Source organism: Mastomys coucha, unplaced genomic scaffold (genome assembly GCF_008632895.1).
Source record: "Mastomys coucha isolate ucsf_1 unplaced genomic scaffold, UCSF_Mcou_1 pScaffold20, whole genome shotgun sequence".
NCBI classification, from domain to species: Eukaryota; Metazoa; Chordata; class Mammalia; order Rodentia; family Muridae; genus Mastomys; species Mastomys coucha.
Genome location: NW_022196903.1, coordinates 115699534 through 115721428, shown reverse-complemented (window position 1 = coordinate 115721428; position 21895 = coordinate 115699534). Strand labels below are relative to the sequence as shown.

Here is a 21895-nt window from a genome sequence, read left to right as displayed (position 1 = left end):
CAAGTCTCCAGGTTAAAAATGTTAAACTCCATCTGGTAGGACTGATAGATGACCACAATTCAGTATAAACCCTCAGTCTTACCATTGTGTGAATTCTTAGAGGCCCAACTTCCTTCTCCTCTAGTGTCTTCCCTTAGAGTTGTACCTGATTTTGTTATCAATTTTCATCGGAATCCACTGAGGAATAGGAGGATTTTGCTTTTGTTTCTTGGCCAGGAATCGCTTGATTCTGAAAGTCATGATGAGAAGCCAAATGAGGCCTAGTGAGCATGATGGTGGAGGAAAGGGGAGGACGGGGACAGATTTCTGAAGATGGTTCTCTCCATCCATTTCTATGTGATTTCTAGGGATCAGTAAGCACCTTTCTTCACTGAGCTATCTCCTCAGTTCAGTCTTTGGTCTTGTTCTAGTATGATTTGTTAAAATATAGAAATCAGCTATATTTCTTTTACAGTCTACAATGTGTTCTGTTTTAGAGACAGTTCTGTAGGCATAAATATTTTTTGCAACCTACTTTTAAGAAGGGTTCAACCTCTCCTCTAATCAATCACCCAGTGAGGTAGTAGAAGAGAAAAGTTATGAGGAAAAGGGGGAAGCGGACCAGTTCAACAATAGTGCTTTTGGGGGTGAGCTCGATCTTCTTTGGCAACAGTTCAGTCCCATAGCAAACACCAAATACAACCCAGCAGCTGTAGAGCAGTCCTCTAGGCAGGCAGACATTCACCAGGCACGAACCAGCAGCTGCAGAGCAGTCCTCTGGGCAGGCAGACACCAGGTGCGAACCAGCAGCTGCAGAGCAGTCCTCTAGGCAGGCAGACACCAGGTGTGAACCAGCAGCTGCAGAGCAGTCCTCTGGGCAGGCAGACACCAGGCGAGAACCAGCAGCTGCAGTCCACTCCTTTCAGAGAACAAACACCCTACCTTGGTGTTCCTAAGTACTGGGGATCTGGTCCGCATGATAAAAAAAGTTACAGGTTTATGATAATGGACCGCTTTGGGAGTGACCTTCAGAAGATATATGAAACAAACATCAAAAGATTTTCTTGGAAAACTGTCTCGCAGCTAAGCTTAAGAATTCTGGATATCCTGGAGTACATCCACAAGCATGAGTGTCCGCACGGGGATATGAAGACCTCCAACCTTCTTCTGAGTTACAAGAACCCCGACCAGGTGTATTTGGTAGATTATGGACGTGCTTATCAGTGATGCCCAGATGGAGTTCATAAAGAGCACAAGGAGGATCCCAAAAGGTGCCACGACAGCACACTGGAGTTCACCAGCATCAATGCACACAATGGCATGGCCCCATCACTGGTGTGGCGATTTGGAAATACTTGGTTATTGCATGATCCAGTGACTCAGCGCCTGTCTTCCTTGGGAGGATAACTTGAAAGATCCTATCTACGTTAGAGACTCCAAAATTAGATACAGAGATAAGGTCGCAGCTTTGATGGAGAAATGCTTTCCTGAGAAAAATAAGCTAGGTGAGATCGCTAAGTACATGGAGTCTGTGACACTACTGGACTGTACCAAAAAAACCTCTCTATCAAAACCTACGTAACATCCTTTTGCAAGGACTAAAAGCTATAGGAAGTAAAGACGATGGCAAACTGGATTTTAGTGCCGTGGAGAACGGAAGTGTGAAGACAAAACCAGCCTCAAAGAAGCGGAAGAGAGAAGCAGAAGAAAGCATGGTATGTACTGTGGAAGACGTGGATGGTATGCACTCTGGAAGACGTGGATGGTATGTACTGTGGAAGACGTGGATGGTATGTACTGTGGAAGACGTGGATGGTATGTACTGTGGAAGAAGTGGAGGGCTCAGATATACACGTGCAAGAGGCCACACAGACTCATTCGAGGAGGCAGCAGCATTTGAAATTGCAGCAAGACATGCTAAGTCTAGACCACAGGGGTTCACAAACCAGAAAGAAAGCCCAGAAGTAAATGAGATGCCAGAAACTGTCTTCTCTGCCTATTCATTTGATTTTTTTTCTTCTTTTCTATTTTATGAGAGTATTCTGGAGTGTTAATAATAATTGAGGGGCTATTTTTTTTTTGAAAAACAAACTTTATTAAAATGAATATTTTGTATACTTTATTGAAGGATAATTTATAAAAAGAAAGAAAGAAAAAGAAAGAAAGAAGGAAGGGAGGAAGGAAGGAAGGAAGGAAGGAAGGAAGGAAGGAAGGAAGGAAATTAGTGCTGCAGCCCCACCAAAGCTCTTGATGATCCCCAAATCCAGGGAAAGTTCCAGAATCTGGGCTCTGCTCACAAGGTTCTGTCAAATAGTGAAAAATGGCAACAGTGTGACACTTGTGATGAAGAAGTCTTGACAAATGGTCATCAGAACTCTCATGGATACATTTTTTTTTCATATTTCTTTATGCTTGGAGGAACCCCTTTTCTTCAGGACAGAAATAGTATAAGAGGAACTGATACCATCATAGATCTAGAAGCCACTTTGGAAGAAACATATGGAGGAGATTTTGTTGAAGTACTGAGAAACAGTACTGTAGCCAGACAGGCTCCTGGGAAACAGAAACGCAACTGACAGCTGGGCCTAGGTGCTTCCAAATGACCCCAGGGGTGGCCTGCAGTGATCCTCCTAATGTCAAATTAGTGAATGAAGAACAAATACTAGAAGTAGAAATAGAACCTGGAGTGCAAGGTAGAACGGAGAACCCCTCTGGGTAGTGGTGGCGCACTCCTTTAATCCCAGCACTTGGGAGGCAGAGGTAGGCAGATTTCTGAGTTCCAGGCCAGCCTGGTCTACAGAGTGAGTTCCAGGACAGCCAGGGCTACACAGAGAAACCCTGTTTCAAAGCCACTCCCAAAAAGGGAGAACCCCTTTATTAGAGAAGCTGACCCTCCTGGATAGGAACCCAGAGACCATTGGTTTCAAATCAAAGTTGTCAAGTACCTAATATTTGAAAGGAAAGGCATGATTTGTACACAAATGTGGTAATCTCACTAGAAGAACTGTGGTTGGCTTTGAGATGGATGTTACTTACCTGGATAATCACAATATCCATATTTTCCAGGATTAGCTTACAGGGACAGGAGCCAAGCTATGGAAGAAAGGGTATAAAAGTATCATTTATTTACCTGATACAATTGTCATCTTGGAGGTTTATTACTGAATAAGTTCACCCTTCCTAGTTCTTCCTGAACTCTGGCTGGCTGGTTCAACTCAGCTGTTCTGGCTCAAACTCCTCTCCAAATTGGCTGATTCAATTTGGCTTCTCTCAGCTTCTCAATGAATTTCTCTGTTTGGACTAAAACTGACTCAGGAATGTTTTGATCTTCTGGATCCCTCTTATTCTCTGGGTTTAACTACCTCTGCTGATCTGCAGTGAACTGCATGAACAAACTCCACTCCACTGCCCTGCACTCACTGCACTGACTGCCAACTGACTGAACAGAACTGACTCTCTCCCTGAGCTGCTCTTAAACAGCCTTTCTCCTGAGAGTTAGGAGTATCCTATTTCTGACTTATTCTGACAAATCTTTCTCTGATTTGCTATTTTGTCTGCCCCTCAATTAGACATCTCTTTTGGGATTAAAGATGTGTACTAAAGTATTCCAGCTAGAGGGATTAAAGGTTTGTACTAAAGGCATGTCTGTATTCCAGCCAGATCACACGGACCTAGAAGGTTTTTGGATGTGATCAGAGCAGCCATGTTGCTGGACTAAAATCCCTCTGCATCTTTGTCTAAGCTAAAAATCATACACAGATTTGTACAACAGAAACAATTATCAGTCTCAGAACTTAACAGTCCGAGTGTCCTCCTGAAGATCCGTGGATACTATGCTCCCTCATAACTGCAGTCCTGATCATCTGTCCTTCGGCAAGTGTCCATTTCAGCAGAAAGGTTTCCTGTCTGCCAGTCTGATGAACAATCTTTCTTCAGCTGGATTGTTGAGCTGTCCACATGCAGAGGGGTTCGACTTTCTGCATCATCTACATTGCTGTCTTTCTGCATTTCTTGCTTCCTGGAGTTATGCCTTTCATGTGGAAGCATCTCTTATTCAAATCGGATCTTTATCAATTTTGATGGAACCCATAGTCTCTTATTACCTGTGGAAATTTAGACAAAACCTTTTTCCTAACATAACACATTCCCTGACTTCCATTCTGATATGAAAACGTCTTCAAAGTATACAGGTGGTTCTAACTCAGCAGTTTTGTTTGTTTGTTTAGCTAATCTTATACCCCCATTCCATTTATCCAGGTACAATTAGATCTTTCTTAATCCATACATATAAAAAGCTAGTACTTTTTACCTTTTAAATTAGACAGGTACTCACATTCTATGTCTGGCTCCTTGCCAGCGAGCTGAACTTCTTACCTATTTAAGTACCTATTAAGATTGTTAAACAATCAAGCCATATTACATAAGATGTCAATATACAGTGTCAGTTAAAATTGATATTCATTTTCTGAGATTGAGGGAATATTAGTCTGTTAATTGTTGTAGTAGGTCTCTTTCCCCATTGGTTTATGGCTATATATACAACATAAAGCTTCAGTTGTCCTATTTGACATTCTGGCTCCACACATTTAATTTGTCTTACTCTTTATTTTACTTTAGATAATGTTCCAATCCTAACAAACTATGTGGATACCTTTTAAAGCAGCCAATGTGGATTTTAAGAGTCTCATGAGATTATAGTTACATCTACATCAGTTCCTGTCCATTGAACCTTCAGTTTTAATATCATCTAATTTTAATTTTGGTTTCTGGTCGTTAGGGATAACAGTTTTGCTAAACAAACAAACAAACAAACAAACAAGTCCCTGTCTTCCAGGATTCTCTTGTTCTTTCAGTTGGAGCTGCTTTATCTTTGATGTGTAGAAGCAGTAGAAGCTAAGCAATCCTATCTCCAGGTTTAAACTGCATTGAAGTCATCATCTGTAATTCCTGGATGCACAGTAAATCCTTGAGATGTTAGGCTACTTCTTCCTAAAACCATTTCTATTGTTTTTGTGGTAGAGGCCCATGAACTCTAGTGGGTATTTTATAGCATGGAATTTTTAGTGATATTGTGAGATTTTTACTTGTGGCTACGTCTAGGGCACTGCTTCCTTCTGTAGCATGCATTAGGTCTCCAATATTGAATTTAGTTTTCTCTAGTTGTTCCATGGATTGCTGTCAGGAAATACCTGGGATGGGCTATTTGTTGCCAGGGTACAAGCAAATCCCCTTAGGGAGTTTCCCATAATTTGCAGGATTATCTCATAGGTAGTTTCCCATCAATAAGGGATTACCTCACAGATTTCTTGGTGATCTGCACTCATTTGTCTAATGCCTACCCTTACCCTTATCACACCTTCTAAAAATCCCAGAAGGCTGAGGTCTTCTAGAGAAGTCTCTGGGAATGCCTAGTCTTAAATCTCTTTTCAAATGACCTTGTCTTCTCACAGATAGAACAACAGATTTTTGATATCTAGGCCCTTGCTTGTCCAATTTTATAGTCACTAGGGTTAATATCAGCAGTAGTTCTAATGCATTCATCCATAAGTGCTGATCAAGCTTTTTATAGGTCTAAGAACTTTTCTTACACTCTGCATTTTTGTTCTTGAAAGCTAAAGTTTCCAATGAATATCTGTCTTGAATCTGGATCTGATATTGCCCCTTTCATAGAGGACATTAACATAGACTTACAGTTTTCAAAACCTACTTTAATAAGTATACTTAAGTGTTTTAACCTCCATTCTAGCCCACCACCTACCAGAGGTAGTAGAAAGGAAAGGTTAATACGGCAAAGGAGGATGTGGACCTGTGCACCTGCTTAGAAATAGCTCTTTAGGATGAATCCAATCTGTGTTGACAAGATATCAAAAGCTTGGTTCACATGAATCAACAGTGGCTCCTGAATTCACTCACAAACTCCATTCACGAATCAGCAAACATAGTTTGATCCAGAAGAAACTAAGGCGGCTCTTCCATTCTTCCCGAGTCCTCAGAAGAGCAAGAAGCTGCTGGCACACCACCAGAAGTTCTTTGGTACATTTCTCTATGAAATCACAACAAACCATGATCAGCAAGTAGTGGCAAGGTAAACCAATGCCACACAGCTTTGTTCACTGACTGTTGGATTATATTTATACCCTTTCCAAACATCATGTGTTCTCTCAAGTATCTGCTCTAGCAAAACACAGCATGCCCTTTTTCCAGGTAGTTCCAGAAAAACCGCATGTCTCTCTGTTCTCTGAAAAACATCCTCTCATGTTTCTGCTTCAGCAAAAACATTCATAAGATGGTTTCCAGAAAAAGAGATCACATGACACAACTGAGTCTCCAAAGAAACCAGAAATTTCCACTTCATATTAATCTATGTAAGAAGACAGTAAAAGTCTCTCTGGGGCCTTGCATAATCTTTGTGACATAGACCCTTTGCCTTGTTCCTCCACCTTGTCCTAGGCTGTTAAAGCTACTAAAGTACATTGAGACCCTTTGCCTTGTTCCTCCACCTTGTCCTAGGCTGTTAAAGCTACTAAAGTACATTGCATAATGATACAGTCAGCACATTGCATCTGCTGTCCTAAATCAGCAAATTGACCTTTACCTAACAAGTGATCTTTTACAGTATTAACATCTTTAGATTTATCATAATTTTCTATAATTGCAGCTTCTTCTTGCCACCATATCAGCTATTGTAATTGAGAGCCAGCTTCCAGTACAGCTGCTGCTAAATCCTTCCAGTCTTGGGGGATAATCTTGTTTTGGGTAGTTCAGGTATTTAACATCTACCTCATATTCCATAAATTATTATTGTTTCTTTAAAATGTTTAAGATCTTGTATTTTAAAAGGATTCTAAACTAGTTCATTTTTAAAATTTTTACCATTTTCAGGTATTTGTTTCCAGGTAACTGAGAAAGCCAGTAAAGGTAGTTGCTTTTCCTCTGTTTCATTGAGAAGTGGTGCCATAGGTTCAATGAGTTGTCTATCTTGATCCTTAATTTCATTAGGTACTCTAGGTTCACAAACAAGCACTTCCTGGGTTTTTTTGTCCTGTTCTCTTTTTTCCTCTGTCTCTTGTCTCTCAAGACTTTGTATTATCATATCTAATTTTTATTGTTGTACAGCTATCTTTTTCAACTTTTTTTTTTAAAGAAGAAATATATAAGGATTGCTGTTGAAAGTAGGGCATTTGCAGTGATTACGGTGATGGCCTTTTTTTTTTTTTTTTAAAGATTTATTTATTTTATGTATGTGAGTACACTGTCGCTGTCTTCAGACACACTACAAGAGGGCATTAGATCCCATTACAGATGGTTGTGAGCCACCCCATGTGGTTGCTGGGAATTGAACTCAGGATCTCTGTAAGAGCAGTCAGTGCTCTTAACCGCTGAGCCATCTCTCCAGCTCCTGTGATGATCTTTCCAAATAACTTTTCTAGCCCCTTTAACTCCTACGTTTGGTGTTAAGGGATCTGAAATGGAGTTTTACTGCAGGAAAAGTCTGTCTATATAATTAAAATTGTCTTTTTGGGTGGTGTACTGTGATTCACTGTCTCAGAGGCTCCTTCATTGTTTCCTGCTCTGGGCTTGAGCCTCCCTCTGCTTCAGAGTCTCTGAAGTCTCTTTGGGAGTTCAGCCAAACTTGAAAACCCGATGCTTCTCTGGAGATGGTCCTAGGTGAATTTCTCCTCTGTGGCTTTCTGTCAGATATCTCCTGTCCTCTGGGACATTTCTGTCAGATGGCCTCAATCTTCCTCATTGTTGGTGGGTTTTCTTCTTCTCTGATCAAGTTAGGCACCAGATGTAAAAGTAATTTTTATTCTCCTAATGTAATAGTTGTCTTACTCCTCACTGTTTCTAGTTCTTTCTAAACTGTCTGTCTGGTTCAACTCAGCTGTTCTGGCTCAAACTCCTCTCCAAGCTGACTGATTCAATCTTGCTTCTCTCAGTTCTCACTGAATTGTTCTGCTTGGCCTCAAACTAACTCTGACATTTGTTCTAATCTTCTGGCTCCTTCTTATTATTCTCTGGCTTTAACTACCTCTGCTGACCTGTACCAAACTGCATGACCCCATGAACAAACTCAGCTCCACCTCACTGCGCTCAATCTGACAGAACTGAACTGACTCTCTCCCTAAGCTGCTCTTAAGTAGCTTTCCTCCCGAGAGCTGGACATGTCCTATCTCTGATTTATTCTGTCAAATATTTTTTTTTGATTTGTCATTTTGTCTGCCCCTCAATTAAACATCATTGTTTGGGGTTACAGGTATGTATGTACTAAAGGATTCCAGCCAGGGCGATTAAAGGTGTGTACTAAGGGTATATCTGCATTCTAGCCAGATCACACGGACCTAGAAAATCTTTGCCTATGATCAGAGCAGCCATGTTGCTGGGTTAAAATTCCTCTACAAAGGGGAAGAGCTTCCTAACACTGACAAGGATAAGGGGTTCCTTGATAGTCAAATTCAACATGGATTTCCCAAAAGAACAGCTGACGGGAAGTGAAAGGACACATCCAGCAGCTACTCAACACAAGGCTCAGTACAGAGGATGAAATGGACTGGATGGTTATTGAGTGAGACTAAAACTAGGCTCGGCTGAAACAGGCACATCAGTGGTACTTATTATCTACAGGGGTTTTTGTGTGTTTTCATTATTTTCAACCTGCTAGTTTGATTTAAATCCCCCTTAATCATCATAACATGAATACTAAACAGGCTTAAGGATCTGTCTATTGCATTCAGAATGAACAGCAGAAGGTTAACTCACACTTCTCCCTTTGGGGATATAATGTCTTGTGCTGCTACCTGAGTTTCAAAAAGTCTCAAGAGAGAGGCAGAGAGAAGAAACCAGATAGGGGTTAGGGACAATTGTTAGCTATTTTAAAATGCAACTGGAGAAGTCTATTTCAGAACACATGCTAGTTTTTCAGTTTTGTTTTCCCTTGACTCCTGTTTCCTTTTCCTGTGAGCTGAATGAACAGTCCTCCCATCAAGCAAGACGCACACACAGAGTCCAAAGGAATAATGAGAGTCCAGTGCCCCAGTCCCCACTAAACACACATGGTGTCTTAGAATTTCCATGGCTGTGAAGTGATACCATGACCAAGGCAACTTTTATAAAAGACAACATTTAATTGGGACTGGTATACAGTTTCAGAGGTTCAGTCCATTATCGTCAAGGCAGGAAGCAGGGCAGAATCCAGGCAGGCGTGGCACTGGAGAAGGAGCTGAGAGTTTTGTATCTTGTTCTGAAGGGAACAGAAGAAGATTGTCTCTTCCAGGCAGTTAGGAGGAGGGTCTCAGAGTCCACCCCAACAGTGTCACACTTCCTCCAACAAGGCCATACCTCCTAAGAGTGCCATTCCCTGGGCCAAGCATATTCAAACCACCACACATGGTACCTAATAGCAAAGAGTTTAATGAAACTGAATAGATTAGAGACTGGGCTATATTAATTAAGGTCATGAAAAGATTCTGTTGTCTTTGAGAAAATACATTTTCTCATTTTCTTTGATAATAACAAAATCTGATGTGGGTATTTTACTGTTAAAATATAACTATTAAGCTTGAATATTGATATCTTTCTCTAGACTTAGGAAAATGTTCATTATAATTTCATTGAATAGAATTCTATGATTTTAGTTTAAGTCATTCCTCTAGGGATACAAGATTTTATCTCTTAATTATGCCCCAGAGATTTTGGAAATTGTGATCAGACTTGTTTGTTATTTTTCCATATACTATAAATATAATTTTACTTTCTGTATGGATGGTTTTCCTGCATGTGTGCCTGTACCACATGTGTGCCTGATGCCTGTGGCAGCCAGTAGAGGGTTTTGGATACCCCAGATCTGGAGTTACAGACAGTTATGAGCTTTACATAGATACTGGGAATTGGATAAGGGTCCTGTGAGAAAGCAGCCAGTGCTAACTGCTGAGCTATCTCTCCATCTTCACATCCAGTTAAAAAAAAGGAATGATCTATTCATTATTCATTGTTGTTCTGATTTCTTCCTTCCTTCCTTCCTTCCTTCCTTCTTTCCTTTCTTTTCTTCTTTCTTTCTTTCTTCCTTCCTTTCTTTCCTTCTTTCTTCCTTCCTTCCTCTCTCCCCTTCTCTCTTTTTCTTTCTTTCCTTTTTTCTTCCTTTCTCCTTTTCTTTCTATCTTTCCTTCTTTCTTTCCTCCTTCCTTTCCTTCTTTCCTTTCTTTCTTTCCTTCTCTCTCTCTTTCTTTCTTTCTTTCTTTCTTTCTTTCCTTCTCTCTTCCTTTCTCTCTTTCTCTCTTTTTTCTGTCTTTCCTTCCTTCCTTTCCTTCTCCATTTTCTCTTTCTTCCTTTCTTTCTCTCTCTCTCTCTCTCTCTCTCTTTCTTTCTTTCTTTTTTTCTTTCTTCCTTTCTTTCTTTCTTTCTTTTGAAACAAAGTTTCTCTGTGTAGCTCTAGATGTCCTGAAACTTGCTTTGTAGGCCAGATATCTGCCTGCCTCTACCTCCAGAATGCTCAGATTAAACATGTGCACCACCACATCCAGCATCCTGACTCCTTTCAACCAGAATCTTATATGAAGGCATCTTCTAATCTATTGTTTTATTCCAGAAATCCCAAGTGCTCAACACCACTAAGGATGAATTATAAATGTATATAACAATTACAGATTGAATATATACAACAGTTATACCTAAGGCAATGTACACTGTATGGTAGTGTTTTGTCAATATAACAAATATAAGCTTTGCGCAGTGGCAGTATCGTAGCCAATGAGGTTTATCCGAGGCGCGATTATTGCTAATTGAAAAATATAACAAATATAACACAATACCTGAGATAGTTGATGTGTAAAAAGAAATTTTTCATTTTTGCTGACAGCTTCCTGTCCAAGACTGGAAAGTATGGGAAGTCCTATTCTTTGGGCATCTGGTGGGTCTGTTGGAATAGACTCTGCAAACATCTTCAAGACTACATGCCGCAACGACTTAAGAACCACCCCCCCCCCACACACACACACAGCTACTTATGGAAAGGTTTGCCACCTCTCAATAAAGTCACCTTTAAACAAGGACTTTGGGGTAACTTAATGGTTTATAATGCTTTCCAACTTGACAGGATCTAGAGTCATCGTAGAAACAAATCTTTTGCCTTATCTGTGAATGAGTTTGTAATTGGGTGAGTGGAGCTGGAAAGACCCGTGCTGTATACGAGTAACATCACTCTATGAGCTGGGGCCATTGGGCTACATAAAAAACAGAAAGCATGTTGAGCACCAGCACTTATAACCCTCCTCCCCCCTCCTCCCTCCCCGTCCCTGTCCCCCCTCCTCTCCTCCCTCCCCCGTCCCTGTTTGCAGATCCAATGTGACCAGCTGCTGCACTTGCAGATGCTATGACTTCCTTGCTGTGATGGACTATACCCTGGAACCTCCAGCCTCCTTCCTTCAATTGCTTTAGTTACAGCAACAAGAAAAGTAAGTAATATAGACTGACTTACCCAAACCATAGCACAAGACAACATGCTTTTATGATAACACAGATTTGATGTAATTCGTGTTCTACAAATATATTTTACAATAAAGGTCTCAAGTAGAAAGACCCTTCCAGATAATATGATAAAAATTTGAAGCCAGAATTATCTATCTATCTATCTATCTATCTATCTATCTATCTATCTGTCTATCTATCTATCTTTAATCTGTCTCTTTTTGTTTTTTGTTTTGATATCCAGAGAAAACCATATAAACCTACTCCTTTACAGAATATCTCTTTACATTGCTCAGTATTTCATTCAAAAGTAAAATTGATAGATAAAATTGTACAAACTATTCTACATTCTGAAATACTTATATCATCTTAGACACCCCTATCTCTTAGAATATTTGATTTCTTTAATAGAACTGCAGGAAACTTCTGCCTTTTTCTATCATTGAATAGAGCTTATATACATTAGGGCTCTCTAGAGAAACAAAATTGACAGTGTGTGTGTATGTATGTATGTATGTTCATGTGAATACATGTGAATAAGCATTCATACACACATATATGTATAAATTTATATAGATTGTATACATACATACATACATACATACATACATACATACATACATAGAGAATGACTTACAGGTTGTGGTCCAATTAGTCCAGTAAGAGTTGTCCACCAATGGAAGGTCTCAGAATCCATAGTTGTTCAGTCCATGAGGTTAGATGTCTCAACTAGTCTTCAGTATACTGAAGAATTCTGAAGAAGTAGGCTCTAATCCCAATGAAGGAATGAACTTGCCAGTGAGAATGAGGGCAAGCAGGCCAAGAGAGCTCCTTCCGTGTCATTTAAATAGGCTTCCAGCAGAAGTAGTCACTGATGTACTCTCCTGCATCCTGCTCCTTGCCACCTCCTCCCACTTTTCACTGAGAATGGAGATTAGCGCAACCGTTGTGTAAAACATCATAGAAGTTCCTCACAAAGTCTAAACTGGAACCTCTTGCAACCGACAAGCTCTACTACTGTGCCAAAGAAGGTGGCTACTGCTCTACTCCCAACTCCTAAGACATTGCTTCCCACAGTTCACGTGTGCATAAGATCGTGTGGCTCTTGTCTTTTTGTGTGTCCCTTGATTAATTTAAGACAACCCTCTTCAGTGTAGTGAGAGGTGCTGCAGAGAGCGCACTGTCCTTACTGACGCTCGCTCCGGGTGACGGACACCTCCAATACTCCCTTTTGTAGCTGTTGTGAATTGAGAGTGTTGCGGAGAGCAGGGCAGTGTGGTCTGTTTGGCACGATGGCTTCATTTCCTCTGTACTGTAGTAAGGTTTCTAGGTCACATGGCCATTTCATTTTAAAAACTAAGTTCTTAATTTTTTCAGACATTGGTACTGTTTTCCACAATGACTGTACTAATTTCCACTCTCACTAACAGTGTGCAAAGGCCTTTCAATTTAGTCCACACTAACTATGTAATGTGCCAGGAAGAGGGCTAGATTCAGCCTCTTACTTAACTAGACCTTTTTTTAAAAATACGATTTATTTATTTTATGTGAGTACACTGTCACTATCTTTAGACACACCAGAAGAAGGCATCAGATCCTGTTACAGATGTTTGTGAGCCACTATGTGGTTGCTGGGAACTGAACTCAGGACCTCTGGAAGAGCAGTCGGTGCTCTTAACTGCTGAGCCATCTCCCCTGCCCCTTAACTAGACATTTTCCCCCCACCAAATTCTAGGCCAATAATCTGTCTGATAAGCGCCCTTAAAGAGAGATTTTAGAGTAGATCAAAAGAGATTAAAAACAATTAGGGGACCAATTGCCTGATGTAAGTGGTTAAGTGGACAGCAGCTCTCACGGGAGGCCACTTGGTCTCTTACAGAGGAGGTGGCAGTCACGGGCCTGGGTGCTTCCCCAGGCAGAGTGGTGGAACACATAAAACCAAGACTTACCCAGAGATCTCTCATGAGTTTCTCACTCATGCTGGTGTTGTGATTGAACCTTTTTCATGGGCCCCTTGGAGCTCACATATTCTGAAATTTATTTCAACTGCAGTTTGATTCAAACTAAAAGCAGATGTGGAGGGATTCAAATCCAAGGTAGGTACTAATTAGACAGTAAATGTAGTTGATTGGAAAGCACTGAACCGAATTAATACAATGTAGCACTTGACTATTGAAGCGTATTTGAAGCTCCTAGGAAGCAAGATTGGCCCTCTGGGCAGTTAAAAGCTATGAGAACATCCATCTTTCATGTTTCATTCATCTTTCATCAACACCCCAGGAAGGACAGGTAGGAAAAAAATACTTGGTATACGTGTCAGTGAGCTTCCAATGGCTGTAACAAAATCCCTGGGAAAAACAAGTTATACAGAGGAAAAATCAATTTTGATTCATGGGCTCAGAGGTTTTAGTCCATGTTTTCGGACCTAGGGGTAAGCAGCATATTGCTGTGGGAGCCTCTGGTTAAGGACTGAGCCTACACCATGGTGGTCAGAAAACAAAGAGAGGCAGAGAGGAGAGGAGGTCAGGATTGCTTTCAAGAACATGCTCCCATAACTTCTCCTCCTTTTAGCAAGCCACACCCCTGAAGGTTCCCTGGGTCTTTGCTGGGGGACATTTAGGATCAGAACCAGAACAATATAGGATGGAAGGGTGCATTTAGAGAGGGGTGGGGTCCTTATGGTCGTAGACTTGTCAAGCATGTGCCAAGCTTTATCACAGCACCACAAAAACACAAACCAAGAGACTCCGGGATATATTCTAGGAAAGAAAAAAAAACATTAAATTTCATGTTTTTTAAACTCTCATATAAGGTTACAAGGAAGATTATTTGTAGTAGGCAAGTGTTCATTTGAGGATTTACTTGGTGTATATCAAAACATTAATTGGATGCAATAGTTTTCCCTTGTGCACAAATCAATCAAAGCCTCCAGGGAGAATCGTGAGGGCTCTGTGTTTAGTAAGCAATGCTACCACGAACATCTCTGCTCTGCCCGCTGTGTGTATGTGGCAGGGGACTTAGGTCAAATCCGAAGGGGTTCTCTTGATTGTGGAAACAAGCTCCACAGAGTTTGCCTAACGAGGCTCTGAAGGGACACTTACGTCAAGCATAACCAATCTTATGCATGAACGTACATACACACACACACGCGTGTGTGTGTGTGTGTGTGTGTGTGTGTGTGTGTGTGTGTGTGTACAAGGGTGTGCACAGTTGTACCAATATTAATTGAAAGTTTCCAGGCGCCAAGTACTGTACAATTACAATTCTTGGGAGACAGAATTAGCCAAACACTGTCTTCCTGGGCTCCAAACATTGCCCAGGGGAGAGCTTTGCAAAGTCGACATTTGAGTCACATTCTGGGTCTTCAGAGGTGAACCAAAGACCCTAAGGTGTGGATTAAATTTAGCATTCATGGTTTTACTGTGCATCAATGCTCATATGGATGTGTTTCAGAAGAAAATTATACACAACAAGACCTTGAAACCACCCCTCCTTAGTTTTGAAGTAACTCTCTTTCCCATTAAAGGGAAATACATCTGGATTCATTCCACGGAGGGCTCATTAACTCTGGCACCTCGTTTCTTCCACCCCACATGGTTACTATTTTCATTTCCCTCTGGGGAACAGAGTCCCGATCTAAGATTGCTGATAATAAGGATAATAAGCTCAGAGATGTCCTGGGGGGAACAGATGGAAAACAGTTTCCTGGCCTCTTTCTGTTGGCCGTTGGAGAAGGAGAGGTGGGCTTTCTGAAGACTTCCGATCTAAACACCAGGAGGCCTTTCTGGCCACTGCTCCCTCTTACACGCAGCATTCCAGCACTGGCTCTCAAAGCACCATCCCTGGACACAAGTTCCGCCTGAGAATTTGATTCATGCAATAATCCAAATTCTTAGAACAATGGATTGCAGACCCTGGGACAGAGACCTAGGAAAATGTGTTTCACTATTGTGCCGTATTCCCACTACTAATAAATTAGCTGAGACAAAAGCTGCGTTCTCCCCACGTTCTAGTCTAGAATATCTGTGGTGGTTTGAGAATGCTTGGCCCAGGGAGTGGCACTAGTAGGAGGTGTGGCCTTGCTAGAGGGAGTGTGTCACTGTGGGACCCTCCTCCTAGATGCTTGGAAGCATGTGTTCTGTTTGCCTTTGGAACAAGATGTAGAATGCTCAGCTCCTCCAGTGCCATGCCTGCCCGGATGCCACCGTGCCATGCCATGATGATAATAGACTGAATCTCAAAATCAGTAAGCCAGCTGCAACAAAATGCTGTCTTTTGTAAGAGTTGCCTTTGTTGCAGTGTCTTTTCACAGTAATGGGAACCCTAAAACAGTATCTAATGTTAGCTATCAGAATGAACATTCACAATGCTAGCAGTCATAAACTCATCAAACAAGATGAGCCCCAAACACACAAGTATTGAGAGGGTCTGTGGGAGCAGAAATAGAAGGAATAATTGTGAAAGGCACAGAAAGGCAGACAGAAAGTAGGGCGGAGATACACATACAGACACGCAATACACATATACACTCACACACAGAGATACACAGACACTCACGCACGCGCGTGCACACACAAAACCAGAGATACCCTGAGATTTCCATTTAGATGTCACACCAAATCCTTAGGCTGGGGAAGAACATATGGAAAAACGGTGGTTGTCACTCTGAAGGGCTTCATAGTGTGAGTGCAGAAAGAGTAATGCTCATGACAGGTGACAAGACAAAATGACCAATGCTGTGTCAGGCCCACAAGGTACTGGAGTTTGGGGGACACAGATAAAGGAGGATGACGGTTTGAGCTAGGGTTAGGTGTAGTGGCACATACCTACACTCAGCCCTACATAGCCGCTTCTGACCCCCTCAAGTCTAGTGTGGTATTCCAAGAGGCCACAGGTAATATACAGATGAGTTATTCTTACTGGTTCCATCAAAACTTTACTACAAAGTAGATGGCAGGCTGTACTTGATCTTTGGGCTACAATTAGCCAAAAACCTACATATTACTCTCTCTCTCTCTCTATCATTATGTATAAGTACACTGTAGCTGTTTTCAGACACACCAGAAGAGGGCATCAGATCTTATTACAGATGGTTGTGAGCCACCATGTGGTTGCTGGGATTTGAACTCAGGACCTTTAGAAAGGCAGTCAGTGCTCTTAACCGCTGAGCCATCTCTCCAGCTCCCATATTGCTCTTTCAAGTGTTTCCTTTAATATTACTGTTGGCAATAAATTCCCTCTTTCCTCTCCTTCCCTTCCCTTCCCTTTTTATCTTCTTCTTCCTCTTCCTTTTTCTTCTTTTTCCTGTCTTAAAAAATGTTTTCCTGAGCTGGAGAGATGGCTCAGGGGTTAAGAACATCCTGCAGGCTGCTCCTGCAGAGGATTGCTGGCATGGTGGCTCATCAGCATCCACAGCTGTGGTTCCAGAGGATCTGACACCCTCTTCTGGTCTCCACGTGCCACAGGTACACATGTACTATAGAAACATAGAGACAGGCAAAACATCTGTACACATAAAATAAAATAATCTTTCTTCCTCTTATAGTAGGAAGATACACAGAATTTTGAATTTCTAAGTTTCTTTTCTTTTATCATTTTAATGTTATAAATGTGTTTTTCTGGCTTATGTTGTTTCTCATGGAAATGGTAATATGGGTTAGTCAGCCACATGAGGTAGCTTAAATTCTTTTTTTTAATATTATGCAGTTTTTAATATTATTTAATATTTAATAGCTCATCACTGGTAACACTACATAATCAAGGATAAGTTAACAGGTTAGCATTTAAAAATGCTGACTTTAAGAAGTGTATAGGTCTAGCCAGGCAGTGGTGGCGCTTGCCTTTAATCCCAGCACTTGGGAGGCAGAGGCAGATGGATTTCTGAGTTCGAGGCCCGCCTGGTCTACAGAGTGAGTTCCAGGACAGCCAGGGCTATACAGAGAAACCCTGTCTCGAAAAACAAAAACAACAACAACAAAAAAGAAGTGTACAGGTCAGCTTGTGGGGAAGCTGACCAAGATCCATAACACAGGACACATGAGTGAGCACCTGGGGCTCCGACACGTCATTATCCTTACAGAGCATGTGCTAAGGTTGTTTAGTAGACAACTTTTCATTTGACATTTGGAAGTCCTTTATTGTAAAGATAATCCCATCTGCTGATGAACAGCAGCCATGATGATCACTCTGGACCTTCCTGCTGGATAAATTCCGTTTTTTCTTGAAACAAGGTTTCTTTCTGTATTTCTGAGGTAGTGTTTTTATTATTTCTGCAGTGTCTGATGGCCCCCGATGCATCAGCAAATCTGGGGACATGCTTCCCTTTGAATGCTGTGCAGTTAAAGAGGAGCGGGAGGGAGCGCAGCAGCGGGAGGGAGCGAAGCAGCGGGAGGGAGCGCAGCAGATCCCCAAGCTCTGATGCACTGCTGTCTCTTCTGTTAGGGAACCTTACTAATGGAGCATATGGCTTCACTAACTGCTTAACCCTTCTGCAGAACCCATCTTGCTGCCCATCCTGAGGCCTGTAGCTTAAGTTCTTATCTTCATGTATTTATATGTAGCATGTTCCTCTTCCTTGATCACCTTTGAGATTTCCTGTTTAGCTCTCATTTTTCTTTTAACAGTTTGAATATGTGTTTAGGTATATTTTACTTTGATATTTATCTTTGGAAGTCTCTGTGATTCTTGAACTTGTTTGAGATCTTCTGTTACGTCTAGAAGATTCTTACTCTTCAAACATTTTATTTATTTATTACTTAGCGACAAGATCTCACATTTCCCAGGCTGGCTTTGAACTCACTGTGTAAATAAAGGAGGGTGATTTTGAACTCCTAACCCTCCTGCTCATGCCTCTTGGGTGCCGAAATGGAGTACAGGCATTTGCCATAACACCCAGTTTTACCCTAGGCTGGGGACTGAACTCAAGGTTTGTGCTCAGCAAGCACTCTACAGACCTAATTTCGTCCTCTATGCTCCAGTCAGGCTTGGGTTTTCAGTGCTGGCCGCAGGGAAGTGTGAAGGTTTAGAGCAGGGCACTGAGATCTGTTGCTGTGTCTCTTTCTCCTTTATTATCAAAAATAAGGCTCATGAAGGCAGAGGCTTACTCAGCCTAGCTCAACGCTGGATGCTTCTAAAGGAAGAGATTAGCTTTTTACTGATGAATGAATCACTGTTGCGCTGAATAATTTTTTCCCTCTTGGTAGGAAAGTACTTGGTAACAAGACCAGCCCAGCTTGCCTTCCTCCCTCCTCGAAGGTTGGTTTGGATCTGAGCCCCGGGAACTGTGATGTAAAAGTTCACTCTTACCCTGGAGATCGCAAGACACAGAAATCGCTCAAACAGTTTAGACTGAAGAACTTCCACTGTACCTGAAAAAAGTAAGATGGGGCCCTGAAAGCTAATCCCTCACTTCCGGGTCTCCTCCCTCACTTCCAGGTCTCCTCTCTCGCTTCCGAGTCTGCTCCAAGGCTGCTCCGTAGTCTGACTGCAAATATGGTTCCTGCTATAGAGCCTCGGCTGGGTTTCTAATTTTGTCTCCCTGAAACTTCAGTTCCAGGTGGGAGCTTACCCAAAATTCCCTTGTGCTCACATCTCTTTTAGCTCATTTTTAACCTCGACAATACTGCTTCTCTCTTTTTCAAGTGTTGTCTTTTTTTCCCTATTCCTCTATTTTATTTATTCACTTTACATCCTGATTGCAGACCCCCTCCCTCCTCGTTTCCCAGTTCTACCCTCACATTCCCTCCTTCTTCTCAGAGAAGAGGTGCTCCCCCATGAGTACCAATCCACCCTGGCATATCAAATCTTGGCAGGACTCAACACATCTTCTCCCACTGAGACCAGAGTAGGCAGCCTAGATAGGGGAAAGGAATCCACAGTCAGAACAGACCCCCTCCCACTCCAGTTGATAGGGGACCCACATGAAGAGCAAACCGTGCATCTGCTACATATGTATAGGGGCCTAGATCCAGCCCATGTGTGCTCTTTGGTTGGTGGCTGAGTCTTTGTGAGCCCCCATGGGCCCAGGTTAGTTTACTCTGTAGGCCTTCTTGTGGTGTCCTTGACTCCCCCAGCTCCCTTAACCCTTCCCTCTACTCATTCACAAGACTTTCTGAGCTCCTGTCTGTGGTTTGGCTATGGGTCTCTGCATTGGTTCCTATCAGCTGCTGGATGAAGCCTCTCATAAGACAGTAACGCTAGGGTCTTGTCTGTAAGCACGGCAGAGTATCAGTAATAGTGTGAGGAGTTGCCTCTCCCCCATGGGTGGGACTCAAGTTGGGCCAGTCATTGGTTGACCATTCCCTCAATACCTGTGCCATCTTTATCCCTGAAAATCTTGTGGACAAGACAAATTCTGGGCCATAGGTTTTGTGGGTGTGTTGGTGTCCTTCCCTCCACTGAAGTCCTGCCTGACAACAGCAGGTGGCTACTTCAGGCCACCTGCTGCTAGGAGTCTAAGCTAGGGTCACCCCCATATCTCCCAGGAGCTTGCCTTGCCCCAGGTCTCTGGCTTGTCCCCAGGTCTCTGGCTTGTCCCAGGTCTCTGGCTTGTCCCCAGGTCTCTGGCTTGTCCCAGAGATGCCTCCCCTGACACTGATTTCCATTCTCCCTCCCAGCTCTCCCCACACCTGATCCCCACCTCTATTCCCCTCCTTCCTCTCACCCCCACCCTCAGTTTCCTCTAGCCATCCACTTCCGATATCTATTTTATTTCGCCTTCCGAGTAAGAGTCAAGCATCCTCCCTTAGATCATCCTTGTTACTTAGCTGCTTTGGGTTTGTGGATTGTAGCATGGATATCCTGCACTTTATAGCTAATATCCACGTACAAGTGAGTACATGCCATTAATGTCTTTCTGGGTCTGGATTACTTCACTCAAGATGATATATTCTAGTTCCATCCATTTGCCTGTAATTATTCACAGATGATATGATAATATAGATAAGTGATCTCCAAAATTCTACCAGAGAACTCCTACTGCTGATAAATACCTTCAGCAAAAGAGCTGGATGCAAAATTAACTAAAAAAAAAAAAAAATTGGTAGCTCTCCTTTATACAAATGATAAATGGTCTGAGAAAAAAATTAAGAAAACAACACTCTTCACAATAGCCACAAATAATATAAAATATCTTCAAGTAACTCTAACCAAGCAAGTAAAAGACATGTATGACAAGAACTTCAAGTCTTTCAAGAAAGAAACTGAAGAAGATATCAGAAGATGGAAAGACCTCCCATGCTCATAGATAGGTAGGGTTAACATAGTAAAAATGACCATTTTACCAAAAGCAATCTACAGATTCAATACAGTTCCCATCAAAATTCCAACACAACTTTTACAGGCCTTGAAAGAGCAATTCCTAACTTCACATGGAAAAACAATAAACCCAGGATAGGTAAAACAATCCTGAAGGATGAAAGAAGTTCTGGAAATATCACCATCCCTGATCTCAAGCTGGGCTACAGAACAATAATGACAACAACAACAACAGAACAAACAAACAAAAAACCATGGCATTGGCATAAAAACAGACAGGTTAATCGACGGAATAGAACTGAAGACCCAGAAGACTATGGACAGTTGATCTTTTACAAAGAAGCCAAAAAACATACAATGGGAAACAGAAAAAAAAAAGAAAGCATCTTCAACAAATGGTGCAGGCTTGATTGGATGTCTGCACGTAGAAGAATGCAAACAGATCCATATTTATCACCCTGCACAAAACTCAAGACCAAGTGGACCAAAGAGCTCGACATGAAACTGGACACACTAAATCTAATAGAGAAAGTGGGGAATAGCCTTGAATACATTGGTACAGGGGACAACTTCCTGAACAGAACACCAACAGCTCAGGCACTAAGATCAAGTGTTGTCTTAACATTCTTTCTACCTTTGCTAGAACCATCTGTTCTCCCACTGCTGGGAGACCAACTCCAGACTGTTGATTATGTCACCCCAATACCCCTACTCCTCCCCCCAGGGTTCTCTTCTCCTGCCCAGGTCCCTCCACATGTTGTTGCCATGGAAGATGTGGCTACCATCTGTGTGTCAGGAGTTGGAAACAACCTCAGCTTCAAGGCGGAGGAAAAGGTTCTAATTCAGAGGCAAGGGAACAGCATGTTTGTGCAGACTGACAAACTAGTCCACACCCAGGCCAGTAGGGTAAGGCATGCTTGTATGCATGTGTGCATGTGTTCCTGCATACCTAGGGACAGACAAGGCCAGGGAAATGGTTGTGCATAGGGATGGAGGTTTGTGGATTGGATAGCAAGCTTACAGAATATGGAGGGAGAAGCAGGAAAGTGTGGGGATGATGCTTTCTGGCCTGATTGTGAGTCTTATTTTAGCAAGTGTATGAGTGGAGTTGCTGGTGCTTCTGGGTGTCTAACACAAAGGCACAGTGTCTCCCAGAGGGGGATGTGTCACCTGTAGTTGGGTTAATGATTCTTTTTTT

General features: G+C 42.0%; 1 non-coding gene and 3 pseudogenes across 1 annotated transcript; 3 read left to right on the top strand and 1 right to left on the bottom strand.

Annotated features, from left to right (window-relative positions):
• LOC116099992 overlaps window positions 1-1947 on the top strand; it is a 10437-nt pseudogene extending 8490 nt beyond the window's left edge.
• Window positions 1948-2179: 232 nt separating this feature from the next.
• LOC116099991 lies at window positions 2180-3144 on the top strand (annotated as a pseudogene).
• Window positions 3145-10696: 7552 nt separating this feature from the next.
• Window positions 10697-10842, top strand: LOC116100047. The gene has a single exon (XR_004122417.1). It is a non-coding gene; the product is annotated as a U4 spliceosomal RNA (small nuclear RNA).
• A 6781-nt stretch (window positions 10843-17623) lies between these two features.
• On the bottom strand, window positions 17624-17955 carry LOC116098315 (annotated as a pseudogene).
• Between the last annotated feature and the right edge of the window lie 3940 nt (window positions 17956-21895).